At 40.8% G+C, this 17,539-nt stretch overlaps 1 protein-coding gene across 11 annotated transcripts in view; it reads left to right on the forward strand.

Annotated features, from left to right (window-relative positions):
• Positions 1 to 17,539, forward strand: part of BMPR1B (bone morphogenetic protein receptor type 1B) — a 375,661-nt gene that overhangs the window by 169,304 nt on the left and 188,818 nt on the right. For 3 of the 11 annotated variants that reach the window (XM_045018532.1, XM_045018525.1, XM_045018530.1), the window contains one exon: positions 7,196 to 7,356. The exons of the other annotated variants lie outside the window; for them this stretch is intronic. The gene's annotated coding sequence lies outside the window, so the exon portion shown is untranslated. The remainder of the gene's footprint in view (positions 1 to 7,195; positions 7,357 to 17,539) is intronic. 11 annotated transcript variants of the gene reach the window in all.

The following is a 17,539-nucleotide window of genomic DNA, read 5'->3' on the forward strand; positions in this document are numbered from 1 at the left end:
TACAACATACATATTTTACACATGTTCATTAGTCTGTGAGGAATGTGTCACCATTCCATATCATGATCATTTTGGCCAAACATCTAGAGTTTCTAACTGGGAGTTGATCCACTGCTTTGTGGGATTGGGCCCTTAGCCTTTGAGCCAGATACAAACTATACACAGACTTTTAAAGTAAGCATAGATTTTAAGTCACACTACATATTTTAAATCTTAATTCATCATTGTTTGCTATGGAGAAGGGGATATTTATCTGCTTCATAATCAGAGAAATATTCAGAGAGAGAACATCTTAACAATTTTATGAATTAAATGTGTCTTTCTATTCACATTAACTCTGCAAGCAAAAGATTGCAGATATTATTTGCAAAGTTTGCAAGGATCCATTGACCCTGAATATTACATTTCCATCTGAAGATGTTGTTGTATCTACTATTGTTGAAATGTAATGAGATTACTTGTATGAGTTAAAGTTGTAAGATTGAGCCTTGATGTAAGAATGCATGAAACACTGTAAACCTTCCTGCAGCAGGTAACACCTAGTTAAGAGTGTCAAAAATAGACATCCTGAAAGGTGAAGGAGACAAATATACTTGCTTTTTCCTTTTTCATTTGAACAGATGTACATTCTTTGAGGTGTGTAAAATCTAATGCATTGACAATGGTGTGAGACCATCTTCCTTTCAGAACCTCTTTTCCAAGGTAGAGCTGGGTACACAGTACAAGCAAAACACCTAATTAAATTTATAATCAGCATAGTTGTAAGAAGGTGCCTCAGGAGAGCAAGGATTTAATGGAGAACATACTGACCCTTTCAAAATAACGCGGTAAAGCAGCGGGAAGCCCTGGGCTCTTTAAAGCACCACCCGAGCCCTGCTGCTTTACCGCGTTATATCTGAATTCGTGTGGAGCCCCGGGCCCTTTAAATCACCGCCCAAGCCCCGCTGCCAGAGCTCCGGCGGTGATTTAAAGGGACTGGGGCTCCCTGCAGCGGCTGGAGCACTGGTGCTTTAAATCGCTGCCAGGGAAGCCGGTCCAGTCCGGCATGGCGGACCAAACCCGATATAACGCAGTCTCACCTATAATGCGGTGAGATTTTTTGGCTCCCGAGGACTGCGTTATATGGGGGTAGATGTGTATCTCGTAAATGGCAGTGGTGTTGTGTTCAAATGGACCAGTCATCTGAATGAAATAATAACATCCCTTAACAATGGTTAAGTATGCTCAGAGAAAACATGTATTGAACAAAAGTGGATCATACAGTTCTGTAAATCTCACTTGAAACCCATCTCTTAGGTTTTGATTGACCAGAGTAAATTTCTTTACTATGCATTGGAGACAGTAGGTACTCTGTATTGGCTGGAATAATTTAGTCTGAATTTTAACCCTGGCAAAAGCTTACATTTATAAACTCCTCTATTGACTCATCTGCCCTGTAAATATAATTGATCAAGGGCACTTGGTTACAACAGAATTAAATTTTGTAGTGTGGGTTGAATCTAGCCATTTCTTCGTACATTGACTGAAATATTGGACGTAGGTTTCATCCTGCCCACACACACAACGTTTAGCTGTATTGTAACCAGGTGTCTTGAGGTATAGGTGAATCCATAGGTCAGAAGTCTATTTGTGTACCTAGATTATTTTATCATCCTTAATATGGGAAGGAGACAGCTGTTTTCCATTGGTGGATTGGGGAGGATGTGTACAGATGCACCAGAAATGTCCTTCCATAGCAGCCTTTCTTTGGATTTTGTGAGGCGCCATAATCAAGGAAACTAATACTTCTGACAAATAGAAAATGGAAGCTTTTTAGATGTGGTGCTGGGAAAGACTCTTGTGTATCTCCTGGACATAAAAGAAGATGAATGCTTATGTTAGATATATTCTTGGAGAGAAATGGGCTCTGTTCTCAGAATAAACAGATGCAAACATATGTACTTTGGTCACAGGCTTAGAGATGGCCTTGAAAAAATGACCATGGAAGGAATGGTGGCAGGTCATCCTAGTAGGATGCAGCCAGCAAGGAGATGGATACGTAGTGTGCAGCAGTTCACTGGGAAGTCAGCTGCTCAGTCTGTGAAGCTAGTGATGGGTGGAGAAGGTTTCTAAAAATTCTGCTATGATGCTACCAGTATTGAGACATGAATATATAGACTTTATTGCACTATAATTGAGCTTCTCCTTCTGCCTGCTGCTTTTCTAGTGTGTAGCTACAGTACACTCAGTATGCTCAGAGGGTGTATGGTATATGCAGGGATATGTAATGTACATATGGTATGTAGATTATTAGCTGTGCCAATTACATATTTTGTGCATATACATTTCTTCAAAGAGTGTGTCACAGCCCGTTTCTCTCCTCACCTTTCCCCAGTTTGTACTTGTTCAGGAAGTTAGGAGACAGTGACACTTGTGATAAATTCAACTCTAAAAACCTAAAATCATCTAGCGGAGCTGTTGGCTTTCATTTCAGTGCTTGGTGCCATGGCATCCTGAAACTCATTTTTATTAGGAGAGCTCATTAGTAAATAATAGCATGTATAATGTTAACTCTGCAGCGGCTTTCAGTAAATAAATAACTGAGACTAAGTCATTCCTATAAAATCTGGCACTGGGGGTTTGATTTGTTAACTAGGGGAGAACTAACTTTATCTGTTCTCCATTGTGTGAGCTTGCTGCCTTCTACACTACGGTTTGAAACTTAACGTTGCTTGTGAAAATGGTAAGTAGCTTCTAATATTGACAGACAGTATCAGAGACCGAAAGATGGAGTCGGAGGGACGCCAAAGGAAAAGTAGAGAAGGTAGTTGGTTACTGTGCATATGATATTGAAATTATTTAAAGACTTTACATTTTGTAGGCAGTGATTCAGCAAGTGAGAAGATGTTCATTTTCGTGATTGCTTCCAACTTAACAAAGTGCTGCCTATTTTGCTACAGTTGTGTCTTACTTTCTGGTGCTGTTTTTAGCCTCTGTGTTAGGAAGTACAGTGTTGTGGTTGGGATATTACTTTTGAATTATTCGGAACACATCTTTTATTAAGCAGCTAAATTAATTTTGGATTAAAAGAAAGTTCAGTACTGTATGTTTTGACTAACTTGATTTTTATGTATGTCTGTCAGAGAGTGTTAAGCAGAGTAAGTAAATGAGAAAACATTATTACATTAAACTATCATTAAGCCATTGACCTGCTAGTAACCAGTTTTAAGAGATAAGGAAATGGTTTTTGAAAAGTGTAAAGAGCTGGCCCTGTTATTACGAGCTGTGTTAAGAACTATTCTTTATGCTTGACCTCAGGCCATAAAAGTTCAGGTATGTTCTGGCTTCTTTTCTCACAGTTCACAAAAACTTCTTACACCGGAGGCCAAATAAATGCACTGAATATACTGAGTATGTTTCTCCTTTTGACTTTCATATTTCCTGGAAATAGTTGCGTATTGAGATGTTCCTTTTGCACCCTACTCCATTAAAATCAAGCATATTTAGTGTTATAAAATGGTCTTATAGTGAGTCATTATTATGGGGCTTAATGAGGTTGGTAACTGAAGTGAGTCATATATGGCTTAGTCCTACTCCCATTCTAAACAATGGCAAAACCATTCATTGATGCAGGAACAAGCTGATAATGCTCCTGTTGTTTAAAAGAAAATCCTAATCAAGAAGTGGTGTGATTTTAGGATGAAAAATAACTTCTAATAAAAAGAGACACAGAACAAGTAGTTGTGGGCAATATCTTTTTTTGAATTAACTAGAAAATAATGGTGTAAACAGACTTTTGGGACTCTATCACAGTGAAACAAATGAGATTTTAGTATCTGCATCTTTAATGGCAGATAAAAATGTAGTGTTGAATGATAGAACTCAGTGAAGTAAAGAAGTGGTGCAGGATTCAGGTAAGGGATAAACCAAGATATTCTTGTCTTTATTGGGTTCAGTAATGACTCTCAGGATTGTAGATCATCTGAAAATATGCACAACTTACGTTTGGATTTTTGTTTGTTTGGGGAAACACGTGGTTAGCACCTTATTTTAGTAAATAAAAAAACAATTCAACAAAACCAAGTAGGAAGTAATACTAATGACGTTTCCGTTAGATTTGTCCAGATCTGCTTTTTATTTAAAAACTGTGCTAAGGAAGAGGTCACAAACTGAGATGCTCATAATTGTCCCATCTTGCCTTAACATTTATGAATCTATGGAAAGTTACAAACTCCATAAAAGTTACTCTAAAATCTTTCATTGCTTGTGGTATCCAGTAACATTTCTAACATATCCACTTCAATGCAGGTGAACATTTAGTGCCATGCCTTCCTCTCTGTTAACCAATTAAAATGCAGAATTCAGTATACTTAATTATGTGCTAAGATTCATTATATTTGTGTCTAAGGGTCTGCTCCCATTGATTTCAGTAGAAGTCGGAACAGGCTCTTAAAGAAGGTTCTGACCTGTAACTTTCCTGTGCCCAAAGCTGCGTTACTAGAAGCCTTCATTTCAAAATCTCAGACAATTCTGAGTGTATAGTAATTCTCAGATTGGCACTATGGGGCAGAGTTAAGGCTAGCTGTGTAACTTTAATTGTGCATTTGAATGCTTCTTGAATATTTGAGATCTTTTTTTTTCCCAGCTGAAGCTAAACATAAACTTGGAGTTTCTAGGCTTTCTAGAATTACAAGTTTATGTGTCTCCTCCCCTCAAGTGTTAGATTCATTTAAACTTAGTTGTAGGTTAAGTTTTTTTGTTTCAAATATATATAAACATTAAAGATATATGAAATATTAATCCCACAGAAGAAATATTTGGAACCCATTCCTGCTTCCTTCAAAAGTCAAAGGCAGCTCCTATTGACTTTGATCAGATTTGAGGCTGTTGATAGTTAACTGTCTTAACAAATGCATTTTTATCAGTATTGTCTTACTAAAAATTGTAGCAAAAGTACTTTTGTACCTTTCTGAGACCATGGAAGCAAACTATATTTTCTTGATCTTGTGATATGTTTGCTGTTACTCAACTATGATAATGAGAACAACAATCATGAAGTACCTTTGGAATTGTCCTTAGCAGCTCCTCTTTCTAAATCCTGTTTAGCAGTGTTGTCAGAAGTTACACTTCACTGCTTATCTGGTTCCCTACTGTCATGCTCACTTCCCTTTTTGATTGAAGAAATGTGAATTCTTGATCTATCTGATCATAAAGAAATGGGAGGCAAGGGGTGAAGAGATGTAGTTTATTTCAGTATGAGGTCACCAAAATTACTTTTTTTTTTAATTTTTCTTAAAGTGGAAAGCATCCACGAAGTAGAAATTAATTTGCCTAATTTATGGACAATTAATGTACTATATGAGAAAATCCTTGCTGTAATTTCCATAAATTTTACTGGTTGTTGAAGTGAAGAAATGACATCATCCGAGGCCAGAAGATTTCTTCTGGCTTACCCAGTTTCAAACCTTTCCTTTAAACAACTGTAATATCATTTGCTTTCATTATTTCTAGGTTTAGATGTATGCTAGGAATTATTTGTAGCCCCACACAAATTTTGGGGCTAGATTCTGGAAGGATACCTGCACCAGTGTACATATACAAGAGACAGGAGTGCGTGGGAACATGCAAAAGGAAAAATGTGCTATGTGTATATTGGTAAAACAATGCATCAGAATGCATACTGCGACCCCCTTTCCCTTTAATCTATCAAGCCCTAAATGGCTTGGGTCCTGGTTGTTTGAAACCCCCCCCCCCACTTCTTTAGTAATATCATCTCTGATGATCTGGTGTAAGCTCTTGCAGGCTCTTCAAGAGGTTTGGAGATTGGTATTTTGGGGCAGTGTAGGGGTTGGTGCTTGTTTTGGATTGAGAAGCATTTTCTAAAGTATTTCTATCCCTGTCTATGATTTCAGGACATGTTGGTTGATATTTTTTTTTTTACTTTTGTACTGCGGCAAGAGTTTATGATAGGTTGGCCCCCCATCTTTTTGAGGTGCCTTCATTTTTATCAGTAAATTGAATAAAATATAGGTGTAGGAATGAATGAAGTTATATTTTACTGAACTTCTTTTACTTTATCCCTCTTTTTTCCATTTTTAATTCCTTCCCCCCATTAATCCTCCACATGTTTTTTTCTATGACTTTCTGTTCTTTCACAATTCTCTCCACCGTTCCTTGATGACATGAAAATAACACAAAATCATCCATGTTGTGTGTGTGTGCGCGCGCGCAAGAAAAACAAAAATACTGTACTATTAAAATTATTTAAAACTTTTAAATTAAAGTCCACTGTGAGGGGAAGACATAGGGTTGCCAACTGTCTGATCGCACAAACCCAAACACCGTGGCCCTGCCCCTTCTCCGAGGCTCCAGCCCCGCTCACTCCAGCCCCCCTCCCTCCGTTGCTTGCTGTATCCCACCCTCACTCACATTCACCGGGCTGGGACGGGGGGTTGAAGTGTGGGAGGAGGTGTGAGGCTGCGGGGTTCGGCGTGTAGGAGGTGGCTCTGGGCTAAGTCTGGGGCAGGGGGTTGGGGTGCGGGAGGGAGTTCAGGCTCTGGGAGGGACTTTGAGTGCGAGAGAGGGCTCTGGGCTGAGCCTTGGGCAGGAGTTGGAGTGCAGAAGGTGGTGCTGGCTCTGGGAGGGAGTTTGGGTGTGGGAGGGGGTGCGGGCTCTGGGCTGGGGCAGGGGGTTAGGGTGTGGAGGTTGTGAGGGGGGCAGCGCTTACTTCAGGCAGCTCCTGAAAGCGATCAGCCTGTCCCTCTAGCAATGGCTCCTCGACTGGCTGCAGTTCCTGGTCAATGGGAGAAGGGGGCAGCACACAGAGACCCCTTGCCCTCTCCCTAGGGGCCGCAGGGATGTGTTGGCCACTTCCTGAAATGGTGTGGACCCACAGCAGGCAGGGAGCCTTCCCTAGCCCCGCTGCTGTGCCAGGCCTTTAACGCCTAAAATCTCCCAGTTTGGCTGCTGTAGCCTCCAGGAGATAAAGCGTGATTCCGGGAGACTCCTGGTGAAACCGGGAGGGTTGGCAACCCTAGGAAGACAGTTTATTAGTTGTAGCAGCTGAATCCTTCCTTCTGTAGGCCTCATTCATAGCAAACTGCCACTGGGTCCAGTGCATATTTTCCTTAAGGAAGGCCTGCAGGATTAGGCCCATGATTACCAGACAACCTGATTGTGACTTTCATGAGCTTCTTTCTCCTCTGTTTCTTCCTAGGTGTTTAGCCTCCCAGTGACTGTTGAGAGACACTAGCACCCACTGACACTAAACCTAATCTTCAGAATCAAACTTCTTTGGTCATGGGCCAACAAGTTGGAAAAATAAAAAATAGTAATTTGACAAGAATGGATCATTGACAGAACTACTTTCTGGAGATGGTACATGATTCATTGTATTGAATGATCGCTTGCGCTGTGCTGCTGAAACAATGAAAGCATTGACTGTTTGTAGTTGTTGTTTTAGATCCTTTTGACAACCAATTCTTGGGTTTTGTCCTTAAATTCCCCAAACCTCACACACATAACTGTGCTTATGTTCCCTGAACATCTTGTGTAGTTGTTTCACTTCTTTCTGACCATGTAATATGTGCGCAAGGGTAGGCCATGATGAAGACTATAAGAGCTCAAAGACTAACTACAGTTACACATCCTCTGCATTAGAACATGCCTCCATTCTAGATGACAGATGTGCTTGTGTGGTTAAAACACGTTCTCCTAAGTTTTCTGCTACATTGCAAAAAAACTGAAGGGCACTTATTTTCTTATTTTTCTTGGCCTATTGCAAGGTAGCACGATGGAATATCATAGTGGCTGGTCATTTTGCTCCAATAGCCTGTTCAAGGAACTTCCCTGGAATTTCCACTGTAGGTTCTACAACATGTATTAATCAGAGAAAACAGCAAAATGGCTTGTGGAAGATTAATATCTTGGATTTATAGTTGTAAGGGAACATCAGATCTCTCGTACAACACATCCTGCTTAATGACCAAATTGTACACAAACATCTTTGGTTAGCTTCTGGTTTAAAACCAAAAAATGTGGCTACTGACTGTTACAGGTAAGCCCCAGTCCTATGAGGTTTCTGTGGGATACCCTACATTAGTTGTAACTGCAGGCATTTTGGCTTCTACAAATGTAAAAAACAGGGAACAGAAATGAATTCAAGGTGTAACTCAAACAAGATCAACCTGTATTTGTTATATTGTCATATTACAATGAGATATTGAAAGGTAGCACAATAGTTCTTCACATGGCTGTAGCTGTCTATAAATTAGATATCTCCAAACGAATTCCAAGGTTTTTGCAGGATCGGGCCCATAATCTCTGTTAGAATATTCTTTCTATTTGAGAGGAATCTTTTTTGGGTGTGGGACTCTTCATTAAACACAGCTAAAACTGTAGTCTCAACTTTCTTACTTCATTACAGAGAATGAGAAGACCCAGCTAACAGTTTGCACTCTGAAAGGCAGATGCACATATATAAAGGGGTATTTAACTTAAGGGCGATTTAATTTCCCTATGGAAGTAGAGTTTGTAAAGACAGTTTCCAAGAGATATTGTGGGTGCTTTTGTTGCCAAATGCCAAACTTTTTTTCAATATATTAGAATTTTTAGCATGGATTTACAGTATCCTAACAAAGGTAATAAACAAAAATGGAATAAGATGTTTAAAAAATATATAGAATATTTGAAATTTTTCAACATGTTAACTAGTTTTCATTTGCCAAACCCAGGCTTGTTGGCTAAATCCTGTTCTTATTCTCTGTTACAGTCTTCTAGTTTTATAGTATTTCTGGAAACTATTTTTCCTTGTATTGCTTTTCTTAATTATGCAAATCATTCCTCTCCCCCCCCCCAAATAAGCTGAAGTCTATATACCACTAGTTTTTCATTTTAAAATGTTACTTAACACTAGCAACAAGGACCATGATGTATATTAAAAAAAAAGATTTTTTAAAAAGAATCTTGTTTCCACATTGTAGAAGCCCATAAAAGGCTGCCAGACCTAGAAGAAGGAATGGATAACTGAGAATTTTGCATATGTGCTTATATCCACATGCTGTCCTCATTATGTGCAATCCTATATGCTTTTAAGTTATTAATTTCTTTCATTTTCAATAATTTTTCTTGAAGTGCTGAAACTATTGATCGCCTTTTAAGTGAATCTAGTCAGTCCAACTGTTAAGAGTGGTAGAATTTTGGTGCTGGGTCATATGATTACATTTTGAGGTCTTCAACTAAAGTAGCATTATCCCAAAGATTAATACATTTTTAAATCACAAAGACTTATTTGAGCTTCTGAAATGCAAGTAAAAGGTGATAATGCAACCTTCACTTTTCTTTTTTAATGTCACTGATTACTACAGTTCACTACTTTTACAAACTATGGGCCCTGATTGGGCAATGACTTGTGCACATGCTCAACACTGTGCGGCGATGTGGTTATGACTTCATGAATAAGTGGCAGTTGATGTATGAAGGAATCCAATTCATAGCTCTGTCAGTTTATGGAGGCTTCCTCCAGTGTGTTCTCTTGCCCTCATTATTATCCTATAACAGGCCCAAATATTTGGTTGGAGGCATTCAGTAGCTGTAAGAAGCATTCCTGTGGTACCCAAGCGAGTGCCCAATTTATATGTTGTGTACACGCTGTGACAAAGTTCCTCCTCTACCTTGGTGGGTCCTGCGCTTATTGGCAGATTTGCTCATCTCAGTGATCTTCCCCACAGTCTGGGTCAACTCTTCCTGTGTCTGATCAGGAGTTGGGAGGTTTGGGGGGAACCCGGGCCCACTCTCTACTCCGGGTTCCAGCCCAGGGCCCCGTGGATTGCAGCTGTCTATAGTGCCTCCTGTAACAGCTGCATGACAGCTACAACTCCCTGGGCTACTTCCCCATGGCTTCCTCCAAACACCTTCTTTATCCTCACCACAGGACCTTCCTCCTGGTGTCTGATAACGCTTGTACTCCTTAGTCCTCCAGCAGCACACCCTCTCACTCTCAGCTCCTTGTGCCTCTTGCTCCCAGCTCCTCACACGCACTTCCTCTCCTCTGGCTCCCCCCTGCCTGACTGGAGTGAGCTCCTTTTTAAACCCAGATGCCCTGATTAGCCTGCCTTGATTGGCTGCAGGTGTTCTAATTAGCCTGTCTGCCTTAATTGGTTCTAGCAGGTTCCTGATTACTCTAGTGCAGCCCCTGCTCTGGTCACTCAGGGAACAGAAAACCACTCATCCAGTGACCAGTATATTTGCCCTCTACCAGACTCCTGTACCACACTGGCCTGGGTCTGTCACAAAGCAGATATGAGATTTGAACACAGCAGCAACTGTGTCTAACAGAAAAGCCAGTAGAGGATTTGTTTCTGCTTTAGTTAAATAAGAAAAGGCAGCCATGATACCTTGCAAGAGTGGGAGAAGAACAACAACTCATTCCACTGTGGGGCATGGTATTCAAATTTTCTGCGCCATAATTCTCTGACAAGGATCAAAATAACCAGATGCTTGAGTGCTGGATTGGGGGTTAAATAAATAAAACCTTGCTTTTCAAGCTCAGTGATTAACTCCTCCAAGTACTGGTTGGGAATGGACCATGGCTTGGGCAAGGCTTTATTCTTGGCAGTTGAATGAACCGTGCTTGGAAGCGAAGACTAATCAGTCAGTGCCTTCTAAGCACTAATGGGACCTTACAGAGGTTTCGTATGTTTGCATGGATTTCAAAGATCCACCGCATTTTAGTAAAAGAATTAGGATTTGCCCCAGTACCCTGGGCTAAAATTACACCTAAGGCCACACCACACCCTGACACACCACACTCTCTATGTCCTTGTGCGGATTTCTATACCCTTGTTGGCTACTTGGCAGCTGGCCTTCAGCAGTGGGTGAACATCAGTGGTGCTACTTCTATGTAGTTCATGAACTTCTTTAGGACCTTTCAGAATGGGAAGTGCTAATACATGTTTGATTAAAAATTAAGCTTTTTCTAACAATTTATTTCCATTACTTTTATGGTTTCCTGCTCTTAATTTTTATTCATATGTCTCAGTTTTATCTATTAAATGGCATGTTAATGGTTAATAGCTCTGCGTTTTGGTTTCCAATGGTAGAGAAGCATGGATGTCTTTGATGCTTTGTGTTGTGTGAATGCTGGCTTCTCTTGTGTCAGTCATTAACAAAATATGTCATTCTAAAACTATAGATGGTTAAGAAGATCCTAAAGCTATAGATGTTCAAGAATATCCCTTCTTACACTACACAGCAAGCTGTGCTTAGCAGTTAAGCAGCTTGCTTGATTTTATTAAGCCATTGTTTGTTTTTCTGGTTATCCAGGGAGTTGTTTGTGGCTTCTTAAAGGTTGACGCTATGACATAATCATACTGTCACATTCAGTTAAATGCATTTGTGCTCTGTGCAGTTCTTTTAGAAACTTATAACAAGCAAATTAGTTTGAAGAGCTTCCATCTGGCAGCTCACCAAGGGTTAGTGATTACTCATGGAAGCACAATTTACTTTTTTTTTAAAAGGAAAATGGTGTGGTGGTATCAATGAAGCGCTTTCTAAAATAAGGTTTTCTAATGAACAGAAGCAGTATCTGTACCATATCAGCAAGTGACTAATGAGAAGCCTAATTTTTCATGCCTATGTAGTAATAAAAGAATGAAGGCACACACAAAAATCAATCTTATGAGCAGCATCTTAAAAAAAATGAAAGTGAATGTGGTGTGAGGGTGTGGGTTGATGAAAACTCCATGCTCATAAGTTATGTCAAACATCATGATTGCAAGGTGAACCAAAATCCTGCAGACTATTATTATTTATAGTCTATTACTACCTAGAGGGCCCAATCTGATTGGGCCTGTTGTGTTAGGTTTTACTTCCTAAAACTCTCATTGACTTGAGCTGAAACTTTTGTGTTAATAAAAAAGGTTGAGAGGGGTGTCTCAATAAAGGCATGTGTGTGTCATGGAAAAGTGGTGACCATTCATTGTGGGGAGTATATTTATAATGCAAATCAATCACCACCACAAATGCTACTTAGACTTAGTGTGGTATTTCCCATTTGAAACCCCAAGTTATGGCTTCATACCACTGGAGGTGTAATGGGGTGCATGGTCAGACGTGTAGCAGCCAACCTGTAGTGATTGGAAATGTATCTGCATGTGGTAAAGGCAGGCATAATGCCTCTGGAGGTACTGGAGTAGGCAGCTGTGCCCTTAAGGCATAGCACCTCCACATCCTCCCAGATGTGCAGCAGTAGTTTCCTAGCCTTGTCCCCTGCCTTCTAGGTCCTTGTACCTTTAGGGTGTGCAGTATAGCTCATCTCCAGTGCTCAGGAAATGGAGCATGCTGAACCTTAAGGGACTCCATGAATCTTCCACACTCCCTGCATAGCAGTGCAAAAGGAATCGTGGTCTTGTATGAAGTCATAAAGAATATGGCAGTAAAGTAAACCAATGTGCATGATTGATGTTGACTAGACTTTTTTTTTTTGATGATACCCGTAAGTATATACTAAAGCTGGTTGGAAACATGTAGTCAAAACATTTTTTCATTGGAATTGTTTTCCAGACCATCAAAATAAAAAAGTTCTGCAGGACCTTTTTGATTTCAATGACATTTCAATAAAAACTAGGTTTCAAAACCTGCCTGGTTTCTTGCCAGATCATCCACTCAGTTCCTTGGCAGCCCACCTAGTGAGTGACAGGGGACCAGGAGCTTGGAAGCCCTGGGAGTCCTGGTTCCCAGGATCCCAGCTTCTTGGCTGCCCCGGTGTCCCGTCTCCCTGACTCTGGGACAGCCTGCCAGATGAGTTGCTTCGAAGTCGGGGCTTCCAGGGTCCCTCACTCTAGGGCAGTCTGCCTGGAAGTCTGAGGCTTCCAGTAGAGCTGAGTGGAGAGAGGTGAATGCATTTCACAGAGAATTTAGAAGTGTTTCTTTTCATTCCTAATCAGAATGAAACCAGATTTTCAAATCCTTTTTGGAATGAAAGTGCCATTCTTCACCCAGCTCTTGGATCGATATCTTTGTTGGTCTCTTTTGTTAATTCATTCATGCTGTATGTTAACATCACTCTGAGTCTTGGGTACCAAGCATCTGACCTGGGTTGGCAAATATTTTCATAAGGTGTGTATATTTCCATCACACTGAAAATATACTCAGTGTTCTTTTGGTGCTTTACTGCCAATTATGAAATGTCTGCACACCTTAAAGTCTATGAAAAATACATTATTATTTTTATTCAAGAAGTTAGTTTTAAATAAAATGCTTTTCCAGAAATTTTTGACATCCTCATTATGCAGTAATTTTATGATCCTAGTTAGTTATAAAGCACTGTTAAGGGGGTTTGAGATTATGCTGTTTAGCCAAAACAAAGGTAGTTCCTCCCTCTTTCCCCTCCCTTTTTTCCACCTGCTTGCAGAAAGCTATATTTCTTCAGACAAAGCTCATAAGTACCCTTCTGTGCCTGATTTGGGCCTCCAGGAAAGGCTCACAGCATCTGTAAAGCTGGCAGCAAAATGGTATTTCCAGGCAGACAGAGTGTTGCAGGATAGAGAGCCAATCCATGGCTTTGTCTGAGCAGCTGAGAACTTCATCCGAGTAATACCATGGTGTACAGTAACACAGACCTGTGCCATGAGCAAGTAAAGCATTGAGCAAGTGTTGGGGCCAATATTTATAGACCACTACGTAGCAGCCCTGGAGAGAGGAGGAGAGAGAAATCACTGGCTGAACTGAAGGCAATTTTATTTCAGATTTTTACCTTTAAACAAAGTTTGGGGGTTTTTTTTCACTGTCAGGTTTAATCTCTTCTTGGCAAGTCCTAATAGTCTTGCTCCAAGCTCTGACTGGGAGGAAACAGAATTAAAACAAGAAGCTTGAAGGTAAGTAATTAGCTAGTTCGGGGTCACATTTACTTTGTGTCCGTGCCTGCGTGCTGCCCTTTGAGGGCACTGCATCAATAAGCAAGACCTGGGGTACGTGTTCTGGCTAATAAGTGGTAGTGCCTGATGTTTAAGGATGTTTTTGGGAGTGTGGTTATTTTGTGTATAGTTACTGGGGAATGTCATGTTGATTCCTATTTAGTAATGTACTTGAAAAGGGCAATTGGTGTTGGTGTGGGAACACTCACCTCACAGCAGAAAGTCATAACTTGGGAATGAGAACGCTAATTTATTAGTAATTTATTAATTGCTGTTTTTAAAGCATCTATTGCTTGCAGTATCTGGATGCTTGCATTTGCACCATAAGCTGTTCTTATGTCATCCTGTGTATGCTATGTTCTTTCTAATAGCAGAAAGCTAAATAAAAATGTTGGGTAAACTCTATTGAGTGAACTGCTGTCTAAGTTGACAGTCGAGTCACTGCTGTGATGGCTATGCAGGAGGAGTAGGATAGTAGGTAATAGCAATGTTCAAACATTTCATGTAAAACAATATATTTGATTAGAAGGAGAGAGAGAAACTCTCCCTGGTGCTTGGATGATTCTTACAAGGTGATATAGAAAACACCCTTTATAGAATGTTCTCTGATAATAGAAAGGAAATGAGTTTTCATAACAACTGTTATAACCAAGGTGGAAGAAAGATTCTCCCCCTCCCTCCCCCAGGTAGTTACATACCACATTTGAAAAATGAGTCTGTTTCCATTACATGCCATAACTTTTCAGCAACCTCCACCAAACATATGGGCTGCTGAGTTCATTAGTCTTCTTTGTTTGCATATTCCAGGGTGTAATTTGAAAAGCTGGGTTACCTAAAAAGGGGATAATTCTTCTAAACCTCTTTCCTGGCACAGGTAAAATCTGTGCAATTAGACATTTATGTTTAGCATTCATAGTTCAGTGAAGATTAATTTGTTGCATAAAGAACACAGCATTTTCCTGAATGAAATTTATCAGCCCTGAAATTATTTCTTTAAGTTAAGAAAATATGGGCATTGGCTCTGGTTTAAGATTTTGGAGGACTGTTTGGGAGAGTAACTTGCAACTCTAGAGGGTTTTTAGACAAATACACTGTGAATATATGTTAAAAACAAAAATATATTAAAATAATGTTAAGGTTGAGACACAAACTAACAAATACAAGGAACTGCAGGGTTAAGGCTCACGCTGTAGCCTTAATATGACCTATTAACACTCTGCACCACATATGGTATGTAACACCAACTACCATCCACTGTGTTGAGACTCCTAAGGACAACAAAGTGAGTTAAAGATGAAGTGTAGCAGCCATGAGGCTGAATTTGATTTGTTTGGAGCATTTGGATATTTAGCCTCTAATGTTGCTTTATTTTTTTTTATTGTGATGTAAAACTAAGTTGGTTTGAGGAGATGTGATGGGTTCCCAGGGTACAACCTGGAACTGAGGTACCGTTGTGCCCCCTTAACTTTCCAGACTGGGCTGTCTCTCACAATGCTTTGCTAGTGACAAGCAGCAAACCCCTCCAGATGCTGTTGTCATTCAGTACAACAGCATATGGAATCACACACCCAGCTAAATTGCGTCAGTGCTCCCCGAGCCACTCATGAATCACACAGAGAAAGGCACCAGCAAATCTCCCAAGTCCCCAGCATTGCATCCCCAGAATAAACCATCTTGCCCTGGTCAGAAGCCTGACCAGTGTACGTTTATTACCCAGTCCACCCCTCCCTCTATGTGGAGAGGACACACACACTAGCCTTTGTCATCTGAGCTGAAATATTTCCCAAGCACTTCAACCAAAACACACTGTTTTAGGTAAAATATAAAACAGATCTATTAACTACTGAAAGATAGATTTTAAGTGATTATAAGTGGGGGGCACAAAAGGTCAGAGATATTTACCAAAGAAAATAAAAGGTAAGCACACAGTCTAAATCTTAAACCTTATTAGACTAGGTACTATTTAGATCAAGCAGTTTTTTTTAATCCCACTGGATGTTGCAGGTAGGTTACAGTTATTAATACACAGGCTTCCCCTTTAAGCCTGGGACCAGTCTCCTCAGTTTAAGTCTTTTTTCTTCCAGTGTTCTTGTTGCTTCCAGCGTAGGTCAGGGAGGAGACAGGTAGCTGCATGATGCCACTGTCCCTTGTTTTATACCCTCAGTCCATGTGCCTGGAAAATGGAAAATATTAGCCCAGACATGTCCTGGTGGGCTTTGCTGAGACACAAAATTGAGCAGTGCCCCATTGTGTGATGCTTGCGCAACTCTTTTACAGATTTACAAATCCCTTGTTTACAACTCCCCTGCTGGTTAATGGTCATGATGATCTTTCAACGCCCGCCCCAATGTCAGTCACCTCCTGTGTTGTCCCTGGAGAACTAACAGTGGACGACTCCCAACCTTACAACATATTTCAATAACAACTACCTCTATATAGCGAAATCTCATAACTTCATACATGCTAATGCTATACATATTTTGACAGAACAATGGGTTTCAGCAGATCATCACCTTTCATATGATATCTTACATGGCATGATTTATATGAAATATCACAACCATTTATGAATGATGGATATGGGGGCAACAGGAGGCTACTTTGAGGTACAGGGTGTCATGGGGAGGGGAAATTAGAAAGGAAAAATAATGAAAATCTCACTGACATTTTCAGTTAGCTGTGAACCACAGTGATTTTCAAGAACTCCAGATGAAGAATGGGGACTTGCAGATAAAAGATGCATAGTTAATAATCATGCTTTTATGTATACAAGATGTGCCCCTGCCCAAATATTCTGTATGTGTTGGAACACTTGTTGAGATCACAGATACTAGAAATATTGGGAGGTTGTATTGGAAAATCCAGCAAAGAAGAAGGAAATTGGTACAAAGACAATTATCAATAATAGAACTGATCTGTAGGTAGGCAGAAATAAACACCTCTCAGTATGGAAGTTATAGCAGAAGATGGGCATTACAAATAAAAGTGTAAAAATCTGCTGGGTAGCTGCTGGGCTTAATAAAACACAGTGGTGCTGCATCAGTTCTTGAGGTTTATAAAAATACAACCAGCACAATTTCACCTCATAAAATATATTTATGTATTTAACCACTTAAAGGTGATGTGGATGTCCCCTCTGTTCCCAGCAACCAGGGACGGCTCTAGCCATTTCGCCGCCCCAAGCACGGCGGCATGCCGCAGGGGGCGCTCTGCTAGTCGCCAGTCCCGTGGCTCCGGTGGACCTCCTGCAGACGTGCCTGCGGATGCTCCACCGGAGCTGCGGGACCAGCGGACCCTCCGCAGGGACGCCTGCGGGAGGTCCACCGGAGCCACCTGCCGCCCTCCCGGCGACCGGCAGAGCGCCCCCCGCGGCATGCCGCCCCAAGCACACGCTTGGCGTGCTGGGGCCTGGAGCCGCCCCTGCCAGCAACATAGCTGAGAGGCAGCTGACTGGGGGTGAGAAAGCATGTAGCTGTTGTGAGAGTCTGAACTCTGCTATACGTGGGCACAGCATGCCAGTGGACCAGGCTTAGCAGCCTCAGAATTTCACAAGTTGTGAATGAGTAGGTTCCTATATTTCCGTAGACCTAGTAACACCAACCTCTGAAAATAGATTTGTTCTTGTGGTGTTGCACAAAGCCTGGTTT

This window comes from Mauremys mutica, chromosome 5 (genome assembly GCF_020497125.1).
Source record: "Mauremys mutica isolate MM-2020 ecotype Southern chromosome 5, ASM2049712v1, whole genome shotgun sequence".
Taxonomy (NCBI): Eukaryota; Metazoa; Chordata; order Testudines; family Geoemydidae; genus Mauremys; species Mauremys mutica.